Genomic DNA, 26496 nt, shown 5'->3' with positions numbered 1-26496 from the left:
AGCTCAATGACTCATGGGAGTACTATTAAACAGGAACATTGGTGTGAGCACACCGCTTCACCTCCCAGTAAGGTTCGCCCCTGGCATTGTAGTAAATGCAGTTTCAGTTACTTGCTTGCTTCAAGAGTGTTGAGTGTTTCGCCACAGTTGGCGCAGATAGTGCTGATCTCTAGACACGTGGTTCTGGTTCTTTAACCATCATCAGTAGAGATTACAGTCTTTCAAATGTGGGGTTGGCTGAGTAGGCTGCCAAAATCTTTCTCAGATCAGGTACCTCTCACAGGCAAGCGGGTGCTTCATCCACGAGCTCGTCAGCTCAATGACTCATGAGAGTAGTATTAAACAGGAACAGGGGTGGGAGCACACCGCTTCACCTCCCAGCAAGGTTCGCCCCTGGCATTGTGGTAAATGCAGTTTCAGTTACTTGCTTGCTTCAAGAGTGTTCGTGTGTTTCGTCACAGTTGGCGCAGATAGTGCTGATCTCTAGACACGTGGTTCTGGTTCTTTAACCGTCATCAGTAGAGATTACGGTCTTTCAAATGTGGGGTTTGCTGAGAATACTGTCAACATCTTTCTCAGGTCAGGTACCTCTGACAGCCATGCGGGTGCTTCATCCACTAGCTCGTCAGCTCAATGACTCATGGGAGTACTATTAAACAGGAACAGGGGTGGGAGCACACTGCTTCACCACCCAGCAAGGTTCGACCATGGCATTGTAGTAAATGCAGTTTCAGTTACTTGCTTGCTTCAAGAGTGTTCACGTGTTTCGCCACAGTTGGCGCAGATGGTGCTGATCTCTAGACACATGTTTCTGGTTCTTTAACCATCATCAGTAGAGATTACAGTCTTTCAAATGTGGGGTTTGCTGAGTAGGCTGCCAACATCTTTTTCAGAGCAGGTACCTCTCACAGGCATGCGGGTGCTTCATCCATGAGCTCATCAGCTCAATGACTCATGGGAGTACTATTAAACAGGAACAGGGGTGGGAGCACACCGCTTCACCTCCCAGCAAGGTTCGCCCCTGACATTGTGGTAATTGCAGTTTCAGTTACTTGCTTGCTTCAAGAGTGTTCGGGTGTTTCGCGACAGTTGGCGCAGATAGTGCTGATCTCTAGACACGTGATTCTGGTTCTTTAACCGTCATCAGTAGAGATTACAGTCTTTCAAACGTGGGGTTTGCTGAGTAGGCTGCCAACATCTTTCTCAGGTCAGGTACCTCTCACAGGCATGCGGATGCTTCATCCACGAGCTCTTCAGCTCAATGACTCATGGGAATACTATTAAACAGGAAGAGGTGTGGGAGCACACCGCTTCACCTCCCAGCAAGGTTCGCACCGTGGCATTGTGGTAAATGCACTTTCAATTTCTTGCTTGCTTCAAGAGTGTTCGAGTGTTTCGCCACAGTTGGCGCAGATAGTGCTGATCTCTGGACAGGTGTTTCTGGTTCTTTAACCGTCATCAGTAGAGATTACAGTCTTTCAAATGTAGGGTTTGCTGAGTAGGCTGCCAACATCTTTCTCAGGTAAGGTACCTCTCACAGGCATGCGGGTGCTTCATCCATGAGCTCATCAGCTCAATGACTCATGGGAGTACTATTAAACAGGAACAGGGGTGGGAGCACACCGCTTCACCTCCCAGCAAGGTTCACACCTGGCATTGTGGTAAATGCAACTTCAGTTACTTGCTTGCTTCAAGAGTGTTCGTGTGTTTCGTCACAGTTGGCGCAGATAGTGCTGATTTCTAGACACGTGGTTCTGGTTCTTTAACCATCATCAGTAGAGATTACGGTCTTTCAAATGTGGGGTTTGCTGAGAATGCTGTCAACATCTTTCTCAGTGCAGGTACCTCTGACAGCCATGCCGGTGCTTCATCAACTAGCTCGTCAGCTCAATGACTCATGGGAGTACTATTTAACAGGAACAGGGGTGGGAGCACACCACTTCACCACCCAGCAAGGTTCGCCCATGGCATTGTAGTAAATGCAGTTCCAGTTACTTGCTTGCTTGAAGAGTGTCGAGTGTTTCGCCACAGTTGGCGCAGATAGTGCTGATCTCTAGACACGTGGGTCTGGTTCTTTAACCGTCATCAGTAGAGATTACAGTCTTTCAAATGTGGGGATTGCTGAGTAGGCTGCCAACATCTTTCTCAGGTCAGGTACCTCTCACAGGCATGCGGATGCTTCATCCACGAGCTCTTCAGCTCAATGACTCATGAGAGTAGTATTAAACAGGAACAGGGGTGGGAGCACACCGCTTCACCTCCCAGCAAGGTTCGCCCCTGGCATTGTGGCAAATGCAGTTTCAGTTACTTGCTTGCTTCAAGAGTGTTCGTGTGTTTCGTCACAGTTGGCGCAGATAGTGCTGATCTCTAGACAGGTGTTTCTGGTTCTTTAACCGTCATCAGTAGAGATTACAGTCTTTCAAATGTAGGGTTTGCTGAGTAGGCTGCCAACATCTTTCTCAGGTAAGGTACCTCTCACAGGCATGCGGGTGCTTCATCCATGAGCTCATCAGCTCAATGACTCATGGGAGTACTATTAAACAGGAACAGGGGTGGGAGCACACCGCTTCACCTCCCAGCAAGGTTCACACCTGGCATTGTGGTAAATGCAACTTCAGGTACTTGCTTGCTTCAAGAGTGTTCGTGTGTTTCGTCACAGTTGGCGCAGATAGTGCTGATTTCTAGACACGTGGTTCTGGTTCTTTAACCATCATCAGTAGAGATTACGGTCTTTCAAATGTGGGGTTTGCTGAGAATGCTGTCAACATCTTTCTCAGTGCAGGTACCTCTGACAGCCATGCCGGTGCTTCATCAACTAGCTCGTCAGCTCAATGACTCATGGGAGTACTATTTAACAGGAACAGGGGTGGGAGCACACCACTTCACCACCCAGCAAGGTTCGCCCATGGCATTGCAGTAAATGCAGTTCCAGTTACTTGCTTGCTTGAAGAGTGTCGAGTGTTTCGCCACAGTTGGCGCAGATAGTGCTGATCTCTAGACACGTGGTTCTGGTTCTTTAACCGTCATCAGTAGAGATTACAGTCTTTCAAATGTGGGGATTGCTGAGTAGGCTGCCAACATCTTTCTCAGGTCAGGTACCTCTCACAGGCATGCGGATGCTTCATCCACGAGCTCTTCAGCTCAATGACTCATGGGAATACTATTAAACAGGAAGAGGTGTGGGAGCACACCGCTTCACCTCCCAGCAAGGTTCGCACCGTGGCATTGTGGTAAATGCACTTTCAATTTCTTGCTTGCTTGAAGAGTGTTCGAGTGTTTCGCCACAGTTGGCGCTGATAGTGCTGATCTCTAGACAGGTGTTTCTGGTTCTTTAACCGTCATCAGTAGAGATTACAGTCTTTCAAATGTAGGGTTTGCTGAGTAGGCTGCCAACATCTTTCTCAGGTAAGGTACCTCTCACAGGCATGCGGGTGCTTCATCCATGAGCTCATCAGCTCAATGACTCATGGGAGTACTATTAAACAGGAACAGGGGTGGGAGCACACCGCTTCACCTCCCAGCAAGGTTCACCCCTGCCATTGTGGTAAATGCAGTTTCAGTTACTTGCTTGCTTCAAGAGTGTTTGCGTGTTTCGCCACAGTTGGCGCAGATGTTGCTGATCTCTAGACACGTGTTTCTGGTTCTTTAACCGTCATCAGTAGAGATTACACTCTTTAAAATGTGGAGTTTGCTAAGTAGGCTGCCAACATCTTTCTCAAGTCAGGTACCTCTCACAGGCATGTGGGTGCTTCATCCACGGGGTCGTCAGCTCAATGACTCACGGGAGTACTATTAAACAGGAACAGGGGTGGGAGCACACCGCTTCACCTCCCAGCAAGGTTCGCCCCTGGCATTGTGGTAAATGCAATTTCAGTTACTTGCTTGCTTCAAGAGTGTTCGTGTGTTTCGTCACAGTTGGTGCAGATAGTGCTGATCTCTAGACACGTGGTTCTGGTTCTTTAACCGTCATCAGTAGAGATTACGGTCTTTCAAATGTGGGGTTTGCTGAGAATGCTGTCAACATCTTTCTCAGTGCAGGTACCTCTGACAACCATGCCGGTGCTTCATCAACTAGCTCGTCAGCTCAATGACTCATGGGAGTACTATTAAACAGGAACAGGGGTGGGAGCACACCACTTCACCACCCAGCAAGGTTCGCCCATGGCATTGTAGTAAATGCAGTTCCAGTTACTTGCTTGCTTGAAGTGTGTCGAGTGTTTCGCCACAGTTGGCGCAGATAGTGCTGATCTCTAGACACGTGGTTCTGGTTCTTTAACCGTCATCGGTAGAGATTACAGTCTTTCAAATGTGGGGATTGCTGAGTAGGCTGCCAACATCTTTCTCAGGTCAGGTACCTCTCACAGGCATGTGGATGCTTCATCCACGAGCTCTTCAGCTCAATGACTCATGGGAATACTATTAAACAGGAAGAGGTGTGGGAGCACACCGCTTCACCTCCCAGCAAGGTTCGCACCCTGGCATTGTGGTAAATGCACTTTCAATTTCTTGCTTGCTTCAAGATTGTTCGAGTGTTTCGCCACAGTTGGCGCAGATAATGCTGATCTCTAGACACGTGTTTCTGGTTCTTTAACCGTCATCAGTAGAGATTACAGTCTTTCAAATGTGGGGTTTGCTGAGTAGGCTGCCAACATCTTTCTCAGGTAAGGTACCTCTCACAGGCATGCGGGTGCTTCATCCATGAGCTCATCAGCTCAATGACTCATGGGAGTACTATTAAACAGGAACAGGGATGGGAGCACACCGCTTCACCTCCCAGCAAGGTTCACCCCTGCCATTGTGGTAAATGCAGTTTCAGTTACTTGCTTGCTTCAAGAGTGTTTGCGTGTTTCGCCACAGTTGGTGCAGATGGTGCTGATCTCTAGACACGTGAATCTGGTTCTTTAACCATCATCAGTAGAGATTATAGTCTTTCAAATGTGGGGTTTGCTGAGTAGGCTGCCAACATCTTTCTCAGACCATGTACCTCTCACAGGCATGCGGGTGCTTCATCCATGAGCTCATCAGCTCAATGACTCACGGGAGTACTGTTAAACAGGAACAGGGGTGGAAGCACACCGCTTCACCTCCCAGCAAGGTTCGCCCCTGGCATTGTGGTAAATGCAGTTTCAATTACTTGCTTGCTTCAAGAGTGTCGAGTGTTTCGCTACAGTTGGCTCAGATAGTGCTGATCTCTAGACACGTGTTTCTGGTTCTTTAACCGTCATCAGTAGAGATTACAGTCTTTGAAATTTGGGGTTTGCTGAGTAGGCTTCCAACATCTTTCTCAGGTCTGGTACCTCTCACAGGCATGCAGGTGCTTCATCCACAAGCTCGTCAGCTCAATGACTCACAAGAGTAGTATTAAACAGGAACAGGGGTGGGAGCACACGGCTTCACCTCCCAGCAAGGTTCGCCCCTGGCATTGTGGTAAATGCAGTTTCAGTTACTTGCTTGCTTCAAGAGTGTTCAAGTGTTTCGTCACAGTTGGCGCAGATAGTGCAGATCTCTAGACACGTGGTTCTGGTTCTTTAACCGTCATCAGTAGAGATTACAGTCTTTCAAATGTGGGGTTTGCTGAGTAGGCTGCCAACATCTTTCTCAGGTCAGGTACCTCTCACAGGCATGTGGGTGCTTCATCCATGAGCTCATCACCTCAATGACTCATGGGAGTACTATTAAACAGGAACAGGGGTGCGAGCACACCGCTTCACCTCCCAGCAAGGTTCGCCCCTGACATTGTGGTAATTGCAGTTTCAGTTACTTGCTTGCTTCAAGAGTGTTCGGGTGTTTTTCGCGACAGTTGGCGCAGATAGTGCTGATCTCTAGACACGTGCTTCTGGTTCTTTAACCGTCATCAGTAGAGATTACACTCTTTAAAATGTGGAGTTTGCTAAGTAGGCTGCCAACATCTTTCTCAAGTCAGGTACCTCTCACAGGCATGTGGGTGCTTCATCCACGGGGTCGTCAGCTCAATGACTCACGGGAGTACTATTAAACAGGAACAGGGGTGGGAGCACACCGCTTCACCTCCCAGCAAGGTTCGCCCCTGGCATTGTGGTAATTGCAGTTTCAGTTACTTGCTTGCTTCAAGAGTGTTCGTGTGTTTCGTCACAGTTGGCGCAGATAGTGCTGATCTCTAGACACGTGGTTCTGGTTCTTTAACCGTCATCAGTAGAGATTACGGTCTTTCAAATGTGGGATTTGCTGAGAATGCTGTCAACATCTTTCTCAGTGTAGGTACCTCTGACAGCCATGCGGGTGCTTCATCCACGAGCTCGTCAGCTCAATGACTCATGGGAGTACTATTAAACAGGAACAGGGGTTGGAGCACACCGCTTCACCACCCAGCAAGGTTCGCCCATGGCATTGTAGTAAATGCAGTTTCAGTTACTTGCTTGCTTGAAGAGTGTCGAGTGTTTCACCACAGTTGGCGCAGATAGTGCTGATCTCTAGACACGTGTTTCTGGTTCTTTAACCGTCATCAGTAGAGATTACAGTCTTTGAAATTTGGGGTTTGCTGAGTAGGCTTCCAACATCTTTCTCAGGTCTGGTATCTCTCACAGGCATGCAGGTGCTTCATCCACGAGCTCGTCAGCTCAATGACTCACAAGAGTAGTATTAAACAGGAACAGGGGTGGGAGCACACCGCTTCACCTCCCAGCAAGGTTCGCCCCTGGCATTGTGGTAAATGCAGTTTCAGTTACTTGCTTGCTTCAAGAGTGTTCAAGTGTTTCGTCACAGTTGGCGCAGATAGTGCAGATCTCTAGACACGTGGTTCTGGTTCTTTAACCGTCATCAGTAGAGATTACAGTCTTTCAAATGTGGGGTTTGCTGAGTAGGCTGCCAACATCTTTCTCAGGTCAGGTACCTCTCACAGGCATGCGGGTGCTTCATCCATGAGCTCATCAGCTCAATGACTCATGGGAGTACTATTAAACAGGAACAGGGGTGGGAGCACACAGCTTCACCTCCCAGCAAGGTTCGCCCCTGACATTGTGGTAATTGCAGTTTCAGTTACTTGCTTGCTTGAAGAGTGTCGAGTGTTTCGCTACAGTTGGCGCAGATAGTGCTGATCTCTAGACACGTGGCTCTAGTTCTTTAACCGTCATCAGTAGAGATTACAGTCTTTCAAATGTGGGGTTTGCTGAGTAGGCTGCCAACATCTTTCTCAGGTCAGGTACCTCTCACAGGCATGCGGGTGCTTCATCCATGAGCTCATCAGCTCAATGACTCATGGGAGTACTATTAAACAGGAACAGGGGTGGGAGCACATCGCTTCACCTCCCAGCAAGGTTCGCCCCCGACATTGTGGTAATTGCAGTTTCAGTTACTTGCTTGCTTCAAGAGTGTTCGGTGTTTTTCGCGACAGTTGGTTCAGATAGTGCTGATCTCTAGACACGTGTTTCTGGTTCTTTAACCGTCATCAGTAGAGATTACACTCTTTAAAATGTGGAGTTTGCTAAGTAGGCTGCCAACATCTTTCTCAAGTCAGGTACCTCTCACAGGCATGTGGGTGCTTCATCCACGGGGTCGTCAGTTCAATGACTCACGGGAGCACTATTAAACAGGAACAGGGGTGGGAGCACACCGCTTCACCTCCCAGCAAGATTCGCCCCTGACATTGTGGTAATTGCAGTTTTAGTTACTTGCTTGCTTCAAGAGTGTTTGAGTGTTTCGCCACAGTTGGCGCAGATAGTGCTGATCTCTAGACACGTGTTTCTGGTTCTTTAACCGTCATCAGTAGAGATTACAGTCTTTCAAATGCGGGTTTTGCTGAGTAGGCTGCCAACATCTTTCTCAGGTCAGGTATCTCTCACCGGCATGCGGATGCTTCATTCACGAGGTTGTCAGCTCAATGACTCATGGGAGTACTATTAAACAGGAACAGGGGTGGGAGCACACCGCTTCACCTCCCAGCAAGGTTTACCCCTGACATTGTGGTAATTGCAGTTTCAGTTACTTGCTTGCTTCAAGAGTGTTCGGGTGTTTTTCGCGACAGTTGGCGCAGATAGTGCTGATCTCTAGACACGTGTTTCTGGTTCTTTAACCATCATCAGTAGAGATTACACTCTTTAAAATGTGGAGTTTGATAAGTAGGCTGCCAACATCTTTCTCAAGTCAGGTACCTCTCACAGGCATGTGGGTGCTTCATCCACGGGGTCGTCAGTTCAATGACTCACGGGAGCACTATTAAACAGGAACAGGGGTGGGAGCACACCGCTTCACCTCCCAGCAAGGTTCGCCCCTGGCATTGTGGTAGATGCAGTTTCAGTTACTTGCTTGCTTCAAGAGTGTTCGTGTGTTTCGTCACAGTTGGCGCAGATAGTGCTGATCTCTAGACACGTGGTTCTGTTTCTTTAACCGTCATCAGTAGAGATTACGGTCTTTCAAATGTGGGGTTTGCTGAGAATGCTGTCAACATCTTTCTCAGTGCAGGTACCTCTGACAGCCATGCGGGTGCTTCATCCACTAGCTCGTCAGCTCAATGACTCATGGGAGTACTATTAAACACGAACAGGGGTGGGAGCACACCGCTTCACCACCCAGCAAGGTTCGCCCATGGCATTGTAGTAAATGCAGTTTCAGTTACTTGCTTGCTTTAAGAGTGTTTGCGTGTTTCGCCACAGTTGGCGCAGATGGTGCTGATCTCTAGACACGTGTTTCTGGTTCTTTAACCGTCATCAGTAGAGATTACAGTCTTTCAAATGTGGGGTTTGCTGAGTAGGCTGCCAACATCTTTCTCAGGTAAGGTACCTCTCACAGGCATGCGGGTGCTTCATCCATGAGCTCATCAGATAAATGACTCATGGGAGTACTATTTAACAGGAACAGGGGTGGGAGCACACCGCTTCACCTCCCAGCAAGGTTCACCCCTGCCATTGTGGTAAATGCAGTTTCAGTTACTTGCTTGCTTCAAGAGTGTTTGCGTGTTTCGCCACAGCTGGCCCAGATGGTGCTGATCTCTAGACACGTGTTTCTGGTTCTTTAACCATCATCAGTAGAGATTACAGTCTTTCAAATGTGGGGTTTGCTGAGTAGGCTGCCAACATGTTTCTCAGACCATGTATCTCTCACAGGCATGCGGGTGCTTCATCCACGAGCTTGTCAGCTCAATGACTCACGAGAGTACTGTTAAACAGGAACAGGGGTGGAAGCACACCGCTTCACCTTCCAGCAAGGTTCGCCCCTGACATTGTGGTAATTGCAGTTTCAGTTACTTGCTTGCTTCAAGAGTGTTAGAGTGTTTCGCCACAGTTGGTGCAGAGAGTGCTGATCTCTAGACACGTGTTTCTGGTTCTTTAATCGTCAACAGTAGAGATTACAGTCTTTCAAATGTGGGGTTTGCTGAGTAGGCTGCCAACATCTTTCTCAGATCAGGTACCTCTCACAGGCAAGCTGGTGCTTCATCCACGTGCTTGTCAGCTCAATGACTCACGGGATTACTATTAAACAGGAAGAGAGATGGGAGCACACCGCTTCACCTCCCAACAAGGTTCGCCCCTGACATTGTGGTAATTGCAGTTTCAGTTATTTGCTTGCTTCAAGAGTGTTCGAGTGTTTCGCCACAGTTGGCGCAGATAGTGCTGATCTCTAGACACGTGTTTCTGGTTCTTGAACCATCATCAGTAGAGATTACAGTCTTTCATATGTGGGGTTTGCTGAATAGGCTGCCAACATCTTTCTCAGGTCAGGTACCTCTCACAGGCATGTGGGTGCTTCATCCACAAGCTCATCAGCTCAATGACTCATGAGAGTACTATTAAACAGGAACAGGGGTGGGAGCACACCGCTTCACATCCCACAAAGGTTCGCCCCTGGCATTGTGGTAAATGCAGTTTCAGTTACTTGCTTGCTTCAAGAGTGTTGAGTGTTTCGCTACAGTTGGCGCAGATAGTGCTGATCTCTAGACACGTGGTTCTGGTTCTTTAACCATCATCAGTAGAGATTACAGTCTTTCAAATTTGGGGTTTGCTGAGTAGGCTGCCAACATCTTTCTCAGATGAGGTACCTCTCAAAGGCAAGCGGGTGCTTCAACCGCGAGCTTGTCAGCTCAATGACTCACAGGAGTACTATTAAACAGGAAGAGGGGTGGAAGCACACCGCTTCACCTCCCAGCAAGGTTCGCCCCTGACATTGTGGTAATTGCAGTTTCAGTTACTTGCTTGCTTCAAGAGTGTTCGAGTGTTTCGCCACAGTTGGCGCAGATAGTGCTGATCTCTAGACACGTGTTTCTGGTTCTTTAACCATCATCAGTAGAGATTACAGTCTTTCAAATGCGGGTTTTGCTGAGTAGGCTGCCAACATCTTTCTCAGGTGAGGTATCTCTCACCGGCATGCGGTTGCTTCATTCACGAGGTTGTCAGCTCAATGACTCATGGGAGTACCATTAAACAGAAACAGGGGTGGGAGCACACCACTTCACCTCCCAGCAAGATTCGCCTGTGGCATTATGGTAAATGCAGTTTCAGTTACTTGCTTACTTCAAGAGTGTCGAGTGTTTCGCCACAGTTGGCGCAGATAGTGCTGATCTCTAGACACGTGGTTCTGGTTCTTTAACCGTCATCAGTAGAGATTACAGTCTTTCAAATGTGGGGATTGCTGAGTAGGCTGCCAACATCTTTCTCAGGTCAGGTACCTCTCACAGGCATGCGGGTGCTTCATCCACGAGCTCATCAGCTCAATGACTCATGGGAGTACTATTAAACAGGAACAGGGGTGGGAGCACACCGCTTCACCTCCCAGCAAGGTTCACCCCTGCCATTGTGGTAAATGCAGTTTCAGTTACTTGCTTGCTTCAAGAGTGTTTGCGTGTTTCGCCACAGTTGGCGCAGATGTTGCTGATCTCTAGACACGTGTTTCTGGTTCTTTAACCGTCATCAGTAGAGATTACACTCTTTAAAATGTGGAGTTTGCTAAGTAGGCTGCCAACATCTTTCTCAAGTCAGGTACCTCTCACAGGCATGTGGGTGCTTCATCCACGGGGTCGTCAGCTCAATGACTCACGGGAGTACTATTAAACAGGAACAGGGGTGGGAGCACACCGCTTCACCTCCCAGCAAGGTTCGCCCCTGGCATTGTGGTAAATGCAATTTCAGTTACTTGCTTGCTTCAAGAGTGTTCGTGTGTTTCGTCACAGTTGGTGCAGATAGTGCTGATCTCTTGACACGTGGTTCTGGTTCTTTAACCGTCATCAGTAGAGATTACGGTCTTTCAAATGTGGGGTTTGCTGAGAATGCTGTCAACATCTTTCTCAGTGCAGGTACCTCTGACAGCCATGCCGGTGCTTCATCAACTAGCTCGTCAGCTCAATGACTCATGGGAGTACTATTAAACAGGAACAGGGGTGGGAGCACACCACTTCACCACCCAGCAAGGTTCGCCCATGGCATTGTAGTAAATGCAGTTCCAGTTACTTGCTTGCTTGAAGAGTGTCGAGTGTTTCGCCACAGTTGGCGCAGATAGTGCTGATCTCTAGACACGTGGTTCTGGTTCTTTAACCGTCATCAGTAGAGATTACAGTCTTTCAAATGTGGGGATTGCTGAGTAGGCTGCCAACATCTTTCTCAGGTCAGGTACCTCTCACAGGCATGCGGATGCTTCATCCACGAGCTCTTCAGCTCAATGACTCATGGGAATACTATTAAACAGGAAGAGGTGTGGGAGCACACCGCTTCACCTCCCAGCAAGGTTTGCACCCTGGCATTGTGGTAAATGCACTTTCAATTTCTTGCTTGCTTCAAGATTGTTCGAGTGTTTCGCCACAGTTGGCGCAGATAATGCTGATCTCTAGACACGTGTTTCTGGTTCTTTAACCGTCATCAGTAGAGATTACAGTCTTTCAAATGTGGGGTTTGCTGAGTAGGCTGCCAACATCTTTCTCAGGTAAGGTACATCTCACAGGCATGCGGGTGCTTCATCCATGAGCTCATCAGCTCAATGACTCATGGGAGTACTATTAAACAGGAACAGGGATGGGAGCACACCGCTTCACCTCCCAGCAAGGTTCACCCCTGCCATTGTGGTAAATGCAGTTTCAGTTACTTGCTTGCTTCAAGAGTGTTTGCGTGTTTCGCCACAGTTGGCGCAGATGGTGCTGATCTCTAGACACGTGAATCTGGTTCTTTAACCATCATCAGTAGAGAATATAGTCTTTCAAATGTGGGGTTTGCTGAGTAGGCTGCCAACATCTTTCTCAGACCATGTACCTCTCACAGGCATGCGGGTGCTTCATCCATGAGCTCGTCAGCTCAATGACTCACGGGAGTACTGTTAAATAGGGGTGGGCGGAATTTGCGGAATTAACCTTCGCAAATTATCGCGAGAATGTTTAAAATTATCGCAAACAAGCAGAAATATCGCAAAGATGCGGAAGTTTTTTTCCGGCATGTTCGCGAGATTTTCTGCATGGTTGCGGGTCGCCAACTTACCCATGTGGTTGCTTGCGGGCGCGGCCATCTTGTTTTGAGTTGTTCTCGCGGTGCATGATCGCGAGAAGAAAGACGTGATCGCGCGACGCATGACGTCACTGCGGGCGCGAACTGTCGCGAGACAGCGCAAATGGCTAAAAACAATACAACATCTCATGGAGAACGCGACCGGATCAAGAAAACTTGTCGGCGAACGCAGGGATTCAGGTAAGGCGATCGCGCGCGCGCGAGAATGTATCATTTTACAGCGCGAGCAAGAAACAAATTATCGCCAAGCTGCGGAAACCGGAATTTTTGACATTTTCGCGCTCTCCGCGGAACGCAAAAATGTCAAATTATCGCAATTTCCGCGAACGGAACGAAATTATTGCCCAGGCCTACTGTTAAACAGGAACAGGGGTGGAAGCACACCGCTTCACCTCCCAGCAAGGTTCGCCCTTGGCATTGTGGTAAATGCAGTTTCAATTACTTGCTTGCTTCAAGAGTGTCGAGTGTTTCGCTACAGTTGGCTCAGATAGTGCTGATCTCTAGACACGTGTTTCTGGTTCTTTGACCGTCATCAGTAGAGATTACAGTCTTTGAAATTTGGGGTTTGCTGAGTAGGCTTCCAACATCTTTCTCAGGTCTGGTACCTCTCACAGGCATGCAGGTGCTTCATCCACAAGCTCGTCAGCTCAATGACTCACAAGAGTAGTATTAAACAGGAACAGGGGTGGGAGCACACGGCTTCACCTCCCAGCAAGGTTCGCCCCTGGCATTGTGGTAAATGCAGTTTCAGTTACTTGCTTGCTTCAAGAGTGTTCAAGTGTTTCGTCACAGTTATCGCAGATAGTGCTGATCTCTAGACACGTGGTTCTGGTTCTTTAACCGTCATCAGTAGAGATTACAGTCTTTCAAATGTGGGTTTGCTGAGTAGGCTGCCAACATCTTTCTCAGGTCAGGTACCTCTCACAGGCATGCGGGTGCTTCATCCATGAGCTCATCACCTCAATGACTCATGGGAGTACTATTAAACAGGAACAGGGGTGCGAGCACACCGCTTCACCTCCCAGCAAGGTTCGCCCCTGACATTGTGGTAATTGCAGTTTCAGTTACTTGCTTGCTTCAAGAGTGTTCGGGTGTTTTTCGCGACAGTTGGCGCAGATAGTGCTGATCTCTAGACACGTGCTTCTGGTTCTTTAACCGTCATCAGTAGAGATTACACTCTTTAAAATGTGGAGTTTGCTAAGTAGGCTGCCAACATCTTTCTCAAGTCAGGTACCTCTCACAGGCATGTGGGGGCTTCATCCACGGGGTCGTCAGCTCAATGACTCACGGGAGTACTATTAAACAGGAACAGGGGTGGGAGCACACCGCTTCACCTCCCAGCAAGGTTCGCCCCTGGCATTGTGGTAATTGCAGTTTCAGTTACTTGCTTGCTTCAAGAGTGTTCGTGTGTTTCGTCACAGTTGGCGCAGATAGTGCTGATCTCTAGACACGTGGTTCTGTTTCTTTAACCGTCATCAGTAGAGATTACGGTCTTTCAAATGTGGGATTTGCTGAGAATGCTGTCAACATCTTTCTCAGTGTAGGTACCTCTGACAGCCATGCGGGTGCTTCATCCACTAGCTCGTCAGCTCAATGACTCATGGGAGTACTATTAAACAGGAACAGGGGTTGGAGCACACCGCTTCACCACCCAGCAAGGTTCGCCCATGGCATTGTAGTAAATGCAGTTTCAGTTACTTGCTTGCTTGAAGAGTGTCGAGTGTTTCACCACAGTTGGCGCAGATAGTGCTGATCTCTAGACACGTGTTTCTGGTTCTTTAACCGTCATCAGTAGAGATTACAGTCTTTGAAATTTGGGGTTTGCTGAGTAGGCTTCCAACATCTTTCTCAGGTCTGGTATCTCTCACAGGCATGCAGGTGCTTCATCCACGAGCTCGTCAGCTCAATGACTCACAAGAGTAGTATTAAACAGGAACAGGGGTGGGAGCACACCGCTTCACCTCCCAGCAAGGTTCGCCCCTGGCATTGTGGTAAATGCAGTTTCAGTTACTTGCTTGCTTCAAGAGTGTTCAAGTGTTTCGTCACAGTTGGCGCAGATAGTGCAGATCCCTAGACACGTGGTTCTGGTTCTTTAACCGTCATCAGTAGAGATTACAGTCTTTCAAATGTGGGGTTTGCTGAGTAGGCTGCCAACATCTTTCTCAGGTCAGGTACCTCTCACAGGCATGCGGGTGCTTCATCCATGAGCTCATCAGCTCAATGACTCATGGGAGTACTATTAAACAGGAACAGGGGTAGGAGCACACAGCTTCACCTCCCAGCAAGGTTCGCCCCTGACATTGTGGTAATTGCAGTTTCAGTTACTTGCTTGCTTGAAGAGTGTCGAGTGTTTCGCCACAGTTGGCGCAAATAGTGCTGATCTCTAGACACGTGGCTCTGGTTCTTTAACCGTCATCAGTAGAGATTACAGTCTTTCAAATGTGGGGTTTGCTGAGTAGGCTGCCAACATCTTTCTCAGGTCAGGTACCTCTCACAGGCATGCGGGTGCTTCATCCATGAGCTCATCAGCTCAATGACTCATGGGAGTACTATTAAACAGGAACAGGGGTGGGAGCACATCGCTTCACCTCCCAGCAAGGTTCGCCCCCGACATTGTGGTAATTGCAGTTTCAGTTACTTGCTTGCTTCAAGAGTGTTCGGTGTTTTTCGCGACAGTTGGTTCAGATAGTGCTGATCTCTAGACACGTGTTTCTTGTTCTTTAACCGTCATCAGTAGAGATTACACTCTTTAAAATGTGGAGTTTGCTAAGTAGGCTGCCAACATCTTTCTCAAGTCAGGTACCTCTCACAGGCATGTGGGTGCTTCATCCACGGGGTCGTCAGTTCAATGACTCACGGGAGCACTATTAAACAGGAACAGGGGTGGGAGCACACCGCTTCACCTCCCAGCAAGATTCGCCCCTGACATTGTGGTAATTGCAGTTTTAGTTACTTGCTTGCTTCAAGAGTGTTTGAGTGTTTCGCCACAGTTGGCGCAGATAGTGCTGATCTCTAGACACGTGTTTCTGGTTCTTTAACCGTCATCAGTAGAGATTACAGTCTTTCAAATGCGGGTTTTGCTGAGTAGGCTGCCAACATCTTTCTCAGGTCAGGTATCTCTCACCGGCATGCGGATGCTTCATTCACGAGGTTGTCAGCTCAATGACTCATGGGAGTACTATTAAACAGGAACAGGGGTGGGAGCACACCGCTTCACCTCCCAGCAAGGTTCACCCCTGACATTGTGGTAATTGCAGTTTCAGTTACTTGCTTGCTTCAAGAGTGTTCGGGTGTTTTTCGCGACAGTTGGCGCAGATAGTGCTGATCTCTAAACACGTGTTTCTGGTTCTTTAACCGTCATCAGTAGAGATTACAGTCTTTCAAATGCGGGTTTTGCTGAGTAGGCTGCCAACATCTTTCTCAAGTCAGGTACCTCTCACAGGCATGTGGGTGCTTCATCCACGGGGTCGTCAGTTCAATGACTCACGGGAGCACTATTAAACAGGAACAGGGGTGGGAGCACACCGCTTCACCTCCCAGCAAGGTTCGCCCCTGGCATTGTGGTAAATGCAGTTTCAGTTACTTGCTTGCTTCAAGAGTGTTTGTGTGTTTCGTCACAGTTGGCGCAGATAGTGCTGATCTCTAGACACGTGGTTCTGTTTCTTTAACCGTCATCAGTAGAGATTACGGTCTTTCAAATGTGGGGTTTGCTGAGAATGCTGTCAACATCTTTCTCAGTGCAGGTACCTCTGACAGCCATGCGGGTGCTTCATCCACTAGCTCGTCAGCTCAATGACTCATGGGAGTACTATTAAACACGAACAGGGGTGGGAGCACACCGCTTCACCACCCAGCAAGGTTCGCCCATGGCATTGTAGTAAATGCAGTTTCATTTACTTGCTTGCTTCAAGAGTGTTTGCGTGTTTCGCCACAGTTGGCGCAGATGGTGCTGATCTCTAGACACGTGTTTCTGGTTCTTTAACCGTCATCAGTAGAGATTACAGTCTTTCAAATGTGGGGTTTGCTGAGTAGGCTGCCAACATCTTTCTCAGGTAAGGTACCTCTCACAGGCATGCGGGTGCTTCATCCATGAGCTCATCAGATAAATGACTCATGGGAGTACTATTTAACAGGAACAGGGGTGGGAGCACACCGCTTCACCTCCCAGCAAGGTTCACCCCTGCCATTGTGGTAAATGCAGTTTCAGTTACTTGCTTGCTTCAAGAGTGTTTGCGTGTTTCGCCACAGCTGGCCCAGATGGTGCTGATCTCTAGACACGTGTTTCTGGTTCTTTAACCATCATCAGTAGAGATTACAGTCTTTCAAATGTGGGGTTTGCTGAGTAGGCTGCCAACATGTTTCTCAGACCATGTATCTCTCACAGGCTTCCGGGTGCTTCATCCACGAGCTCGTCAGCTCAATGACTCACGAGAGTACTGTTAAACAGGAACAGGGGTGGAAGCACACCGCTTCACCTTCCAGCAAGGTTCGCCCCTGACATTGTGGTAATTGCAGTTTCAGTTACTTGCTTGCTTCAAGAGTGTTAGAGTGTTTCGCCACAGTTGGTGCAGAGAGTGCTGATCTCTAGACACGTGTTTCTGGTTCTTTAATCGTCAACAGTAGAGATTACAGTCTTTCAAATGTGGGGTTTGCTGAGTAGGCTGCCAACATCTTTCTCAGATCAGGTACCTCTCACAGGCAAGCTGGTGCTTCATCCACGTGCTTGTCAGCTCAATGACTCACGGGATTACTATTAAACAGGAAGAGAGATGGGAGCACACCGCTTCACCTCCCAACAAGGTTCGCCCCTGACATTGTGGTAATTGCAGTTTCAGTTATTTGCTTGCTTCAAGAGTGTTCGAGTGTTTCGCCACAGTTGGCGCAGATAGTGCTGATCTCTAGACACGTGTTTCTGGTTCTTGAACCATCATCAGTAGAGATTACAGTCTTTCATATGTGGGGTTTGCTGAATAGGCTGCCAACATCTTTCTCAGGTCAGGTACCTCTCACAGGCATGTGGGTGCTTCATCCACAAGCTCATCAGCTCAATGACTCATGAGAGTACTATTAAACAGGAACAGGGGTGGGAGCACACCGCTTCACATCCCACAAAGGTTCGCCCCTGGCATTGTGGTAAATGCAGTTTCAGTTACTTGCTTGCTTCAAGAGTGTTGAGTGTTTCGCTACAGTTGGCGCAGATAGTGCTGATCTCTAGACACGTGGTTCTGGTTCTTTAACCATCATCAGTAGAGATTACAGTCTTTCAAATTTGGGGTTTGCTGAGTAGGCTGCCAACATCTTTCTCAGGTCAGGTACCTCTCAAAGGCAAGCGGGTGCTTCAACCGCGAGCTTGTCAGCTCAATGACTCACAGGAGTACTATTAAACAGGAAGAGGGGTGGAAGCACACCGCTTCACCTCCCAGCAAGGTTCGCCCCTGACATTGTGGTAATTGCAGTTTCAGTTACTTGCTTGCTTCAAGAGTGTTCGAGTGTTTCGCCACAGTTGGCGCAGATAGTGCTGATCTCTAGACACGTGTTTCTGGTTCTTTAACCATCATCAGTAGAGATTACAGTCTTTCAAATGCGGGTTTTGCTGAGTAGGCTGCCAACATCTTTCTCAGGTGAGGTATCTCTCACCGGCATGCGGTTGCTTCATTCACGAGGTTGTCAGCTCAATGACTCATGGGAGTACCATTAAACAGAAACAGGGGTGGGAGCACACCACTTCACCTCCCAGCAAGATTCGCCTGTGGCATTATGGTAAATGCAGTTTCAGTTACTTGCTTGCTTCAAGAGTGTCGAGTGTTTCGCCACAGTTGGCGCAGATAGTGCTGATCTCTAGACACGTGGTTCTGGTTCTTTAACCGTCATCAGTAGAGATTACAGTCTTTCAAATGTGGGGATTGCTGAGTAGGCTGCCAACATCTTTCTCAGGTCAGGTACCTCTCACAGGCATGCGGATGCTTCATCCACGAGCTCTTCAGCTCAATGACTCATGGGAATACTATTAAACAGGAAGAGGTGTGGGAGCACACTGCTTCACCTCCCAGCAAGGTTCGCACCGTGGCATTGTGGTAAATGCACTTTCAATTTCTTGCTTGCTTCAAGAGTGTTCGAGTGTTTCGCCACAGTTGGCGCTGATAGTGCTGATCTCTAGACAGGTGTTTCTGGTTCTTTAACCGTCATCAGTAGAGATTACAGTCTTTCAAATGTAGGGTTTGCTGAGTAGGCTGCCAACATCTTTCTCAGGTAAGGTACCTCTCACAGGCATGCAGGTGCTTCATCCATGAGCTCATCAGCTCAATGACTCATGGGAGTACTATTAAACAGGAACAGGGGTGGGAGCACACCGCTTCACCTCCCAGCAAGGTTCACCCCTGCCATTGTGGTAAATGCAGTTTCAGTTACTTGCTTGCTTCAAGAGTGTTTGCGTGTTTCGCCACAGTTGGCGCAGATGTTGCTGATCTCTAGACACGTGTTTCTGGTTCTTTAACCGTCATCAGTAGAGATTACACTCTTTAAAATGTGGAGTTTGCTAAGTAGGCTGCCAACATCTTTCTCAAGTCAGGTACCTCTCACAGGCATGTGGGTGCTTCATCCACGGGGTCGTCAGCTCAATGACTCACGGGAGTACTATTAAACAGGAACAGGGGTGGGAGCACACCGCTTCACCTCCCAGCAAGGTTCGCCCCTGGCATTGTGGTAAATGCAATTTCAGTTACTTGCTTGCTTGAAGAGTGTCGAGTGTTTCGCCACAGTTGGCGCAGATAGTGCTGATCTCTAGACACGTGGTTCTGGTTCTTTAACCGTCATCAGTAGTGATTACGGTCTTTCAAATGTGGGGTTTGCTGAGAATGCTGTCAACATCTTTCTCAGTGCAGGTACCTCTGACAGCCATGCCGGTGCTTCATCAACTAGCTCGTCAGCTCAATGACTCATGGGAGTACTATTAAACAGGAACAGGGGTGGGAGCACACCACTTCACCACCCAGCAAGGTTCGCCCATGGCATTGTAGTAAATGCAGTTCCAGTTACTTGCTTGCTTGAAGAGTGTCGAGTGTTTCGCCACAGTTGGCGCAGATAGTGCTGATCTCTAGACACGTGGTTCTGGTTCTTTAACCGTCATCAGTAGAGATTACAGTCTTTCAAATGTGGGGATTGCTGAGTAGGCTGCCAACATCTTTCTGAGGTCAGGTACCTCTCACAGGCATGCGGATGCTTCATCCACGAGCTCTTCAGCTCAATGACTCATGGGAATACTATTAAACAGGAAGAGGTGTGGGAGCACACCGCTTCACCTCCCAGCAAGGTTCGCACCCTGGCATTGTGGTAAATGCACTTTCAATTTCTTGCTTGCTTCAAGATTGTTCGAGTGTTTCGCCACAGTTGGCGCAGATAATGCTGATCTCTAGACACGTGTTTCTGGTTCTTTAACCGTCATCAGTAGAGATTACAGTCTTTCAAATGTGGGGTTTGCTGAGTAGGCTGCCAACATCTTTCTCAGGTAAGGTACCTCTCACAGGCATGCGGGTGCTTCATCCATGAACTCATCAGCTCAATGACTCATGGGAGTACTATTAAACAGGAACAGGGATGGGAGCACACCGCTTCACCTCCCAGCAAGGTTCACCCCTGCCATTGTGGTAAATGCAGTTTCAGTTACTTGCTTGCTTCAAGAGTGTTTGCGTGTTTCGCCACAGTTGGCGCAGATGGAGCTGATCTCTAGACACGTGAATCTGGTTCTTTAACCATCATCAGTAGAGATTATAGTCTTTCAAATGTGGGGTTTGCTGAGTAGGCTGCCAACATCTTTCTCAGACCATGTACCTCTCACAGGCATGCAGGTGCTTCATCCATGAGCTCGTCAGCTCAATGACTCACGGGAGTACTGTTAAACAGGAACAGGGGTGGAAGCACACCGCTTCACCTCCCAGCAAGGTTCGCCCCTGGCATTGTGGTAAATGCAGTTTCAATTACTTGCTTGCTTCAAGAGTGTCGAGTGTTTCGCTACAGTTGGCTCAGATAGTGCTGATCTCTAGACACGTGTTTCTGGTTCTTTAACCGTCATCAGTAGAGATTACAGTCTTTGAAATTTGGGGTTTGCTGAGTAGGCTTCCAACATCTTTCTCAGGTCTGGTACCTCTCACAGGCATGCAGGTGCTTCATCCACAAGCTCGTCAGCTCAATGACTCACAAGAGTAGTATTAAACAGGAACAGGGGTGGGAGCACACGGCTTCACCTCCCAGCAAGGTTCGCCCCTGGCATTGTGGTAAATGCAGTTTCAGTTACTTGCTTGCTTCAAGAGTGTTCAAGTGTTTCGTCACAGTTGGCGCAGATAGTGCTGATCTCTAGACACGTGGTTCTGGTTCTTTAACCGTCATCAGTAGAGATTACAGTCTTTCAAATGAGGGGTTTGCTGAGTAGGCTGCCAACATCTTTCTCAGGTCAGGTACCTCTCACAGGCATGTGGGTGCTTCATCCATGAGCTCATCACCTCAATGACTCATGGGAGTACTATTAAACAGGAACAGGGGTGCGAGCACACCGCTTCACCTCCCAGCAAGGTTCGCCCCTGACATTGTGGTAATTGCAGTTTCAGTTACTTGCTTGCTTCAAGAGTGTTCGGGTGTTTTTCGCGACAGTTGGCGCAGATAGTGCTGATCTCTAGACACGTGCTTCTGGTTCTTTAACCGTCATCAGTAGAGATTACACTCTTTAAAATGTGGAGTTTGCTAAGTAGGCTGCCAACATCTTTCTCAAGTCAGGTACCTCTCACAGGCATGTGGGTGCTTCATCCACGGGGTTGTCAGCTCAATGACTCACGGGAGTACTATTAAACAGGAACAGGGGTGGGAGCACACCGCTTCACCTCCCAGCAAGGTTCGCCCCTGGCATTGTGGTAATTGCAGTTTCAGTTACTTGCTTGCTTCAAGAGTGTTCGTGTGTTTCGTCACAGTTGGCGCAGATAGTGCTGATCTCTAGACACGTGGTTCTGGTTCTTTAACCGTCATCAGTAGAGATTACGGTCTTTCAAATGTGGGATTTGCTGAGAATGCTGTCAACATCTTTCTCAGTGTAGGTACCTCTGACAGCCATGCGGGTGCTTCATCCACTAGCTCGTCAGCTCAATGACTCATGGGAGTACTATTAAACAGGAACAGGGGTTGGAGCACACCGCTTCACCACCCAGCAAGGTTCGCCCATGGCATTGTAGTAAATGCAGTTTCAGTTACTTGCTTGCTTGAAGAGTGTTGAGTGTTTCACCACAGTTGGCGCAGATAGTGCTGATCTCTAGACACGTGTTTCTGGTTCTTTAACCGTCATCAGTAGAGATTACAGTCTTTGAAATTTGGGGTTTGCTGAGTAGGCTTCCAACATCTTTCTCAGGTCTGGTATCTCTCACAGGCATGCAGGTGCTTCATCCACGAGCTCGTCAGCTCAATGACTCACAAGAGTAGTATTAAACAGGAACAGGGGTGGGAGCACACCGCTTCACCTCTCAGCAAGGTTCGCCCCTGGCATTGTGGTAAATGCAGTTTCAGTTACTTGCTTGCTTCAAGAGTGTTCAAGTGTTTCGTCACAGTTGGCGCAGATAGTGCAGATCTCTAGACACGTGGTTCTGGTTCTTTAACCGTCATCAGTAGAGATTACAGTCTTTCAAATGTGGGGTTTGCTGAGTTGGCTGCCAACATCTTTCTCAGGTCAGGTACCTCTCACAGGCATGCGGGTGCTTCATCCATGAGCTCATCAGCTCAATGACTCATGGGAGTACTATTAAACAGGAACAGGGGTGGGAGCACACAGCTTCACCTCCCAGCAAGGTTCGCCCCTGACATTGTGGTAATTGCAGTTTCAGTTACTTGCTTGCTTGAAGAGTGTCGAGTGTTTCGCCACAGTTGGCGCAGATAGTGCTGATCTCTAGACACGTGGCTCTGGTTCTTTAACCGTCATCAGTAGAGATTACAGTCTTTCAAATGTGGGGTTTGCTGAGTAGGCTGCCAACATCTTTCTCAGGTCAGGTACCTCTCACAGGCATGCGGGTGCTTCATCCATGAGCTCATCAGCTCAATGACTCATGGGAGTACTATTAAACAGGAACAGGGGTGGGAGCACATCGCTTCACCTCACAGCAAGGTTCGCCCCCGACATTGTGGTAATTGCAGTTTCAGTTACTTGCTTGCTTCAAGAGTGTTCGGTGTTTTTCGCGACAGTTGGTTCAGATAGCGCTGATCTCTAGACACGTGTTTCTGGTTCTTTAACCGTCATCAGTAGAGATTACACTCTTTAAAATGTGGAGTTTGCTAAGTAGGCTGCCAACATCTTTCTCAAGTCAGGTACCTCTCACAGGCATGTGGGTGCTTCATCCACGGGGTCGTCAGTTCAATGACTCACGGGAGCACTATTAAACAGGAACAGGGGTGGGAGCACACCGCTTCACCTCCCAGCAAGATTCGCCCCTGACATTGTGGTAATTGCAGTTTTAGTTACTTGCTTGCTTCAAGAGTGTTTGAGTGTTTCGCCACAGTTGGCGCAGATAGTGCTGATCTCTAGACACGTGTTTCTGGTTCTTTAACCGTCATCAGTAGAGATTACAGTCTTTCAAATGCGGGTTTTGCTGAGTAGGCTGCCAACATCTTTCTCAGGTCAGGTATCTCTCACCGGCATGCGGATGCTTCATTCACGAGGTTTTCAGCTCAATGACTCATGGGAGTACTATTAAACAGGAACAGGGGTGGGAGCACACCGCTTCACCTCCCAGCAAGGTTCACCCCTGACATTGTGGTAATTGCAGTTTCAGTTACTTGCTTGCTTCAAGAGTGTTCGGGTGTTTTTCGCGACAGTTGGCGCAGATAGTGCTGATCTCTAGACACGTGTTTCTGGTTCTTTAACCGTCATCAGTAGAGATTACACTCTTTAAAATGTGGAGTTTGATAAGTAGGCTGCCAACATCTTTCTCAAGTCAGGTACCTCTCACAGGCATGTGGGTGCTTCATCCACGGGGTCGTCAGTTCAATGACTCACGGGAGCACTATTAAACAGGAACAGGGGTGGGAGCACACCGCTTCACCTCCCAGCAAGGTTCGCCCCTGGCATTGTGGTAAATGCAGTTTCAGTTACTTGCTTGCTTCAAGAGTGTTCGGGTGTTTCGTCACAGTTGGCGCAGATAGTGCTGATCTCTAGACACGTGGTTCTGTTTCTTTAACCGTCATCAGTAGAGATTACGGTCTTTCAAATGTGGGGTTTGCTGAGAATGCTGTCAACATCTTTCTCAGTGCAGGTACCTCTGACAGCCATGCGGGTGCTTCATCCACTAGCTCGTCAGCTCAATGACTCATGGGAGTACTATTAAACACGAACAGGGGTGGGAGCACACCGCTTCACCACCCAGCAAGGTTCGACCATGGCATTGTAGTAAATGCAGTTTCAGTTACTTGCTTGCTTCAAGAGTGTTTGCGTGTTTCGCCACAGTTGGCGCAGATGGTGCTGATCTCTAGACACGTGTTTCTGGTTCTTTAACCGTCATCAGTAGAGATTACAGTCTTTCAAATGTGGGGTTTGCTGAGTAGGCTGCCAACATCTTTCTCAGGTAGGGTACCTCTCACAGGCATGCGGGTGCTTCATCCATGAGCTCATCAGATAAATGACTCATGGGAGTACTATTTAACAGGAACAGGGGTGGGAGCACACCGCTTCACCTCCCAGCAAGGTTCACCCCTGCCATTGTGGTAAATGCAGTTTCAGTTACTTGCTTGCTTCAAGAGTGTTTGCGTGTTTCGCCACAGCTGGCCCAGATGGTGCTGATCTCTAGACACGTGTTTCTGGTTCTTTAACCATCATCAGTAGAGATTACACTCTTTAAAATGTGGAGTTTGATAAGTAGGCTGCCAACATCTTTCTCAAGTCAGGTACCTCTCACAGGCATGTGGGTGCTTCATCCACGGGGTCGTCAGTTCAATGACTCACGGGAGCACTATTAAACAGGAACAGGGGTGGGAGCACACCGCTTCACCTCCCAGCAAGGTTCGCCCCTGGCATTGTGGTAAATGCAGTTTCAGTTACTTGCTTGCTTCAAGAGTGTTCGTGTGTTTCGTCACAGTTGGCGCAGATAGTGCTGATCTCTAGACACGTGGTTCTGTTTCTTTAACCGTCATCAGTAGAGATTACGGTCTTTCAAATGTGGGGTTTGCTGAGAATGCTGTCAACATCTTTCTCAGTGCAGGTACCTCTGACAGCCATGCGGGTGCTTCATCCACTAGCTCGTCAGCTCAATGACTCATGGGAGTACTATTAAACACGAACAGGGGTGGGAGCACACCGCTTCACCACCCAGCAAGGTTCGACCATGGCATTGTAGTAAATGCAGTTTCAGTTACTTGCTTGCTTCAAGAGTGTTTGCGTGTTTCGCCACAGTTGGCGCAGATGGTGCTGATCTCTAGACACGTGTTTCTGGTTCTTTAACCGTCATCAGTAGAGATTACAGTCTTTCAAATGTGGGGTTTGCTGAGTAGGCTGCCAACATCTTTCTCAGGTAGGGTACCTCTCACAGGCATGCGGGTGCTTCATCCATGAGCTCATCAGATAAATGACTCATGGGAGTACTATTTAACAGGAACAGGGGTGGGAGCACACCGCTTCACCTCCCAGCAAGGTTCACCCCTGCCATTGTGGTAAATGCAGTTTCAGTTACTTGCTTGCTTCAAGAGTGTTTGCGTGTTTCGCCACAGCTGGCCCAGATGGTGCTGATCTCTAGACACGTGTTTCTGGTTCTTTAACCATCATCAGTAGAGATTACAGTCTTTCAAATGTGGGGTTTGCTGAGTAGGCTGCCAACATGTTTCTCAGACCATGTATCTCTCACAGGCATGCGGGTGCTTCATCCACGAGCTCGTCAGCTCAATGACTCACGAGAGTACTGTTAAACAGGAACAGGGGTGGAAGCACAACGCTTCACCTTCCAGCAAGGTTCGCCCCTGACATTGTGGTAATTGCAGTTTCAGTTATTTGCTTGCTTCAAGAGTGTTCGAGTGTTTCGCCACAGTTGGCGCAGATAGTGCTGATCTCTAGACACGTGTTTCTGGTTCTTGAACCATCATCAGTAGAGATTACAGTCTTTCAAATGTGGGGTTTGCTGAATAGGCTGCCAACATCTTTCTCAGGTCAGGTACCTCTCACAGGCATGTGGGTGCTTCATCCACAAGCTCATCAGCTCAATGACTCATGAGAGTACTATTAAACAGGAACAGGGGTGGGAGCACACCGCTTCACATCCCACAAAGGTTCGCCCCTGGCATTGTGGTAAATGCATTTTCAGTTACTTGCTTGCTTCAAGAGTGTTGAGTGTTTCGCTACAGTTGGCGCGGATAGTGCTGATCTCTAGACACGTGGTTCTGGTTCTTTAACCATCATCAGTAGAGATTACAGTCTTTCAAATTTGGGGTTTGCTGAGTAGGCTGCCAACATCTTTCTCAGATGAGGTACCCCTCAAAGGCAAGCGGGTGCTTCAACCGCGAGCTTGTCAGCTCAATGACTCACAGGAGTACTATTAAACAGGAAGAGGGGTGGAAGCACACCGCTTCACCTCCCAGCAAGGTTCGCCCCTGACATTGTGGTAATTGCAGTTTCAGTTACTTGCTTGCTTCAAGAGTGTTCGAGTGTTTCGCCACAGTTGGCGCAGATAGTGCTGATCTCTAGACACGTGTTTCTGGTTCTTTAACCATCATCAGTAGAGATTACAGTCTTTCAAATGCGGGTTTTGCTGAGTAGGCTGCCAACATCTTTCTCAGGTGAGGTATCTCTCACCGGCATGCGGTTGCTTCATTCACGAGGTTGTCAGCTCAATGACTCATGGGAGTACCATTAAACAGAAACAGGGGTGGGAGCACACCACTTCACCTCCCAGCAAGATTCGCCTGTGGCATTATGGTAAATGCAGTTTCAGTTACTTGCTTGCTTCAAGAGTGTCGAGTGTTTCGCCACAGTTGGCGCAGATAGTGCTGATCTCTAGACACATGGTTCTGGTTCTTTAACCGTCATCAGTGA

Source organism: Triturus cristatus, chromosome 4_2, assembly GCF_964204655.1.
Source record: "Triturus cristatus chromosome 4_2, aTriCri1.1, whole genome shotgun sequence".
In the NCBI taxonomy this organism is placed as follows: Eukaryota; Metazoa; Chordata; class Amphibia; order Caudata; family Salamandridae; genus Triturus; species Triturus cristatus.
The sequence above is the reverse complement of the archived record's forward strand: the minus strand, read 5'-3'. Positions refer to the sequence as shown.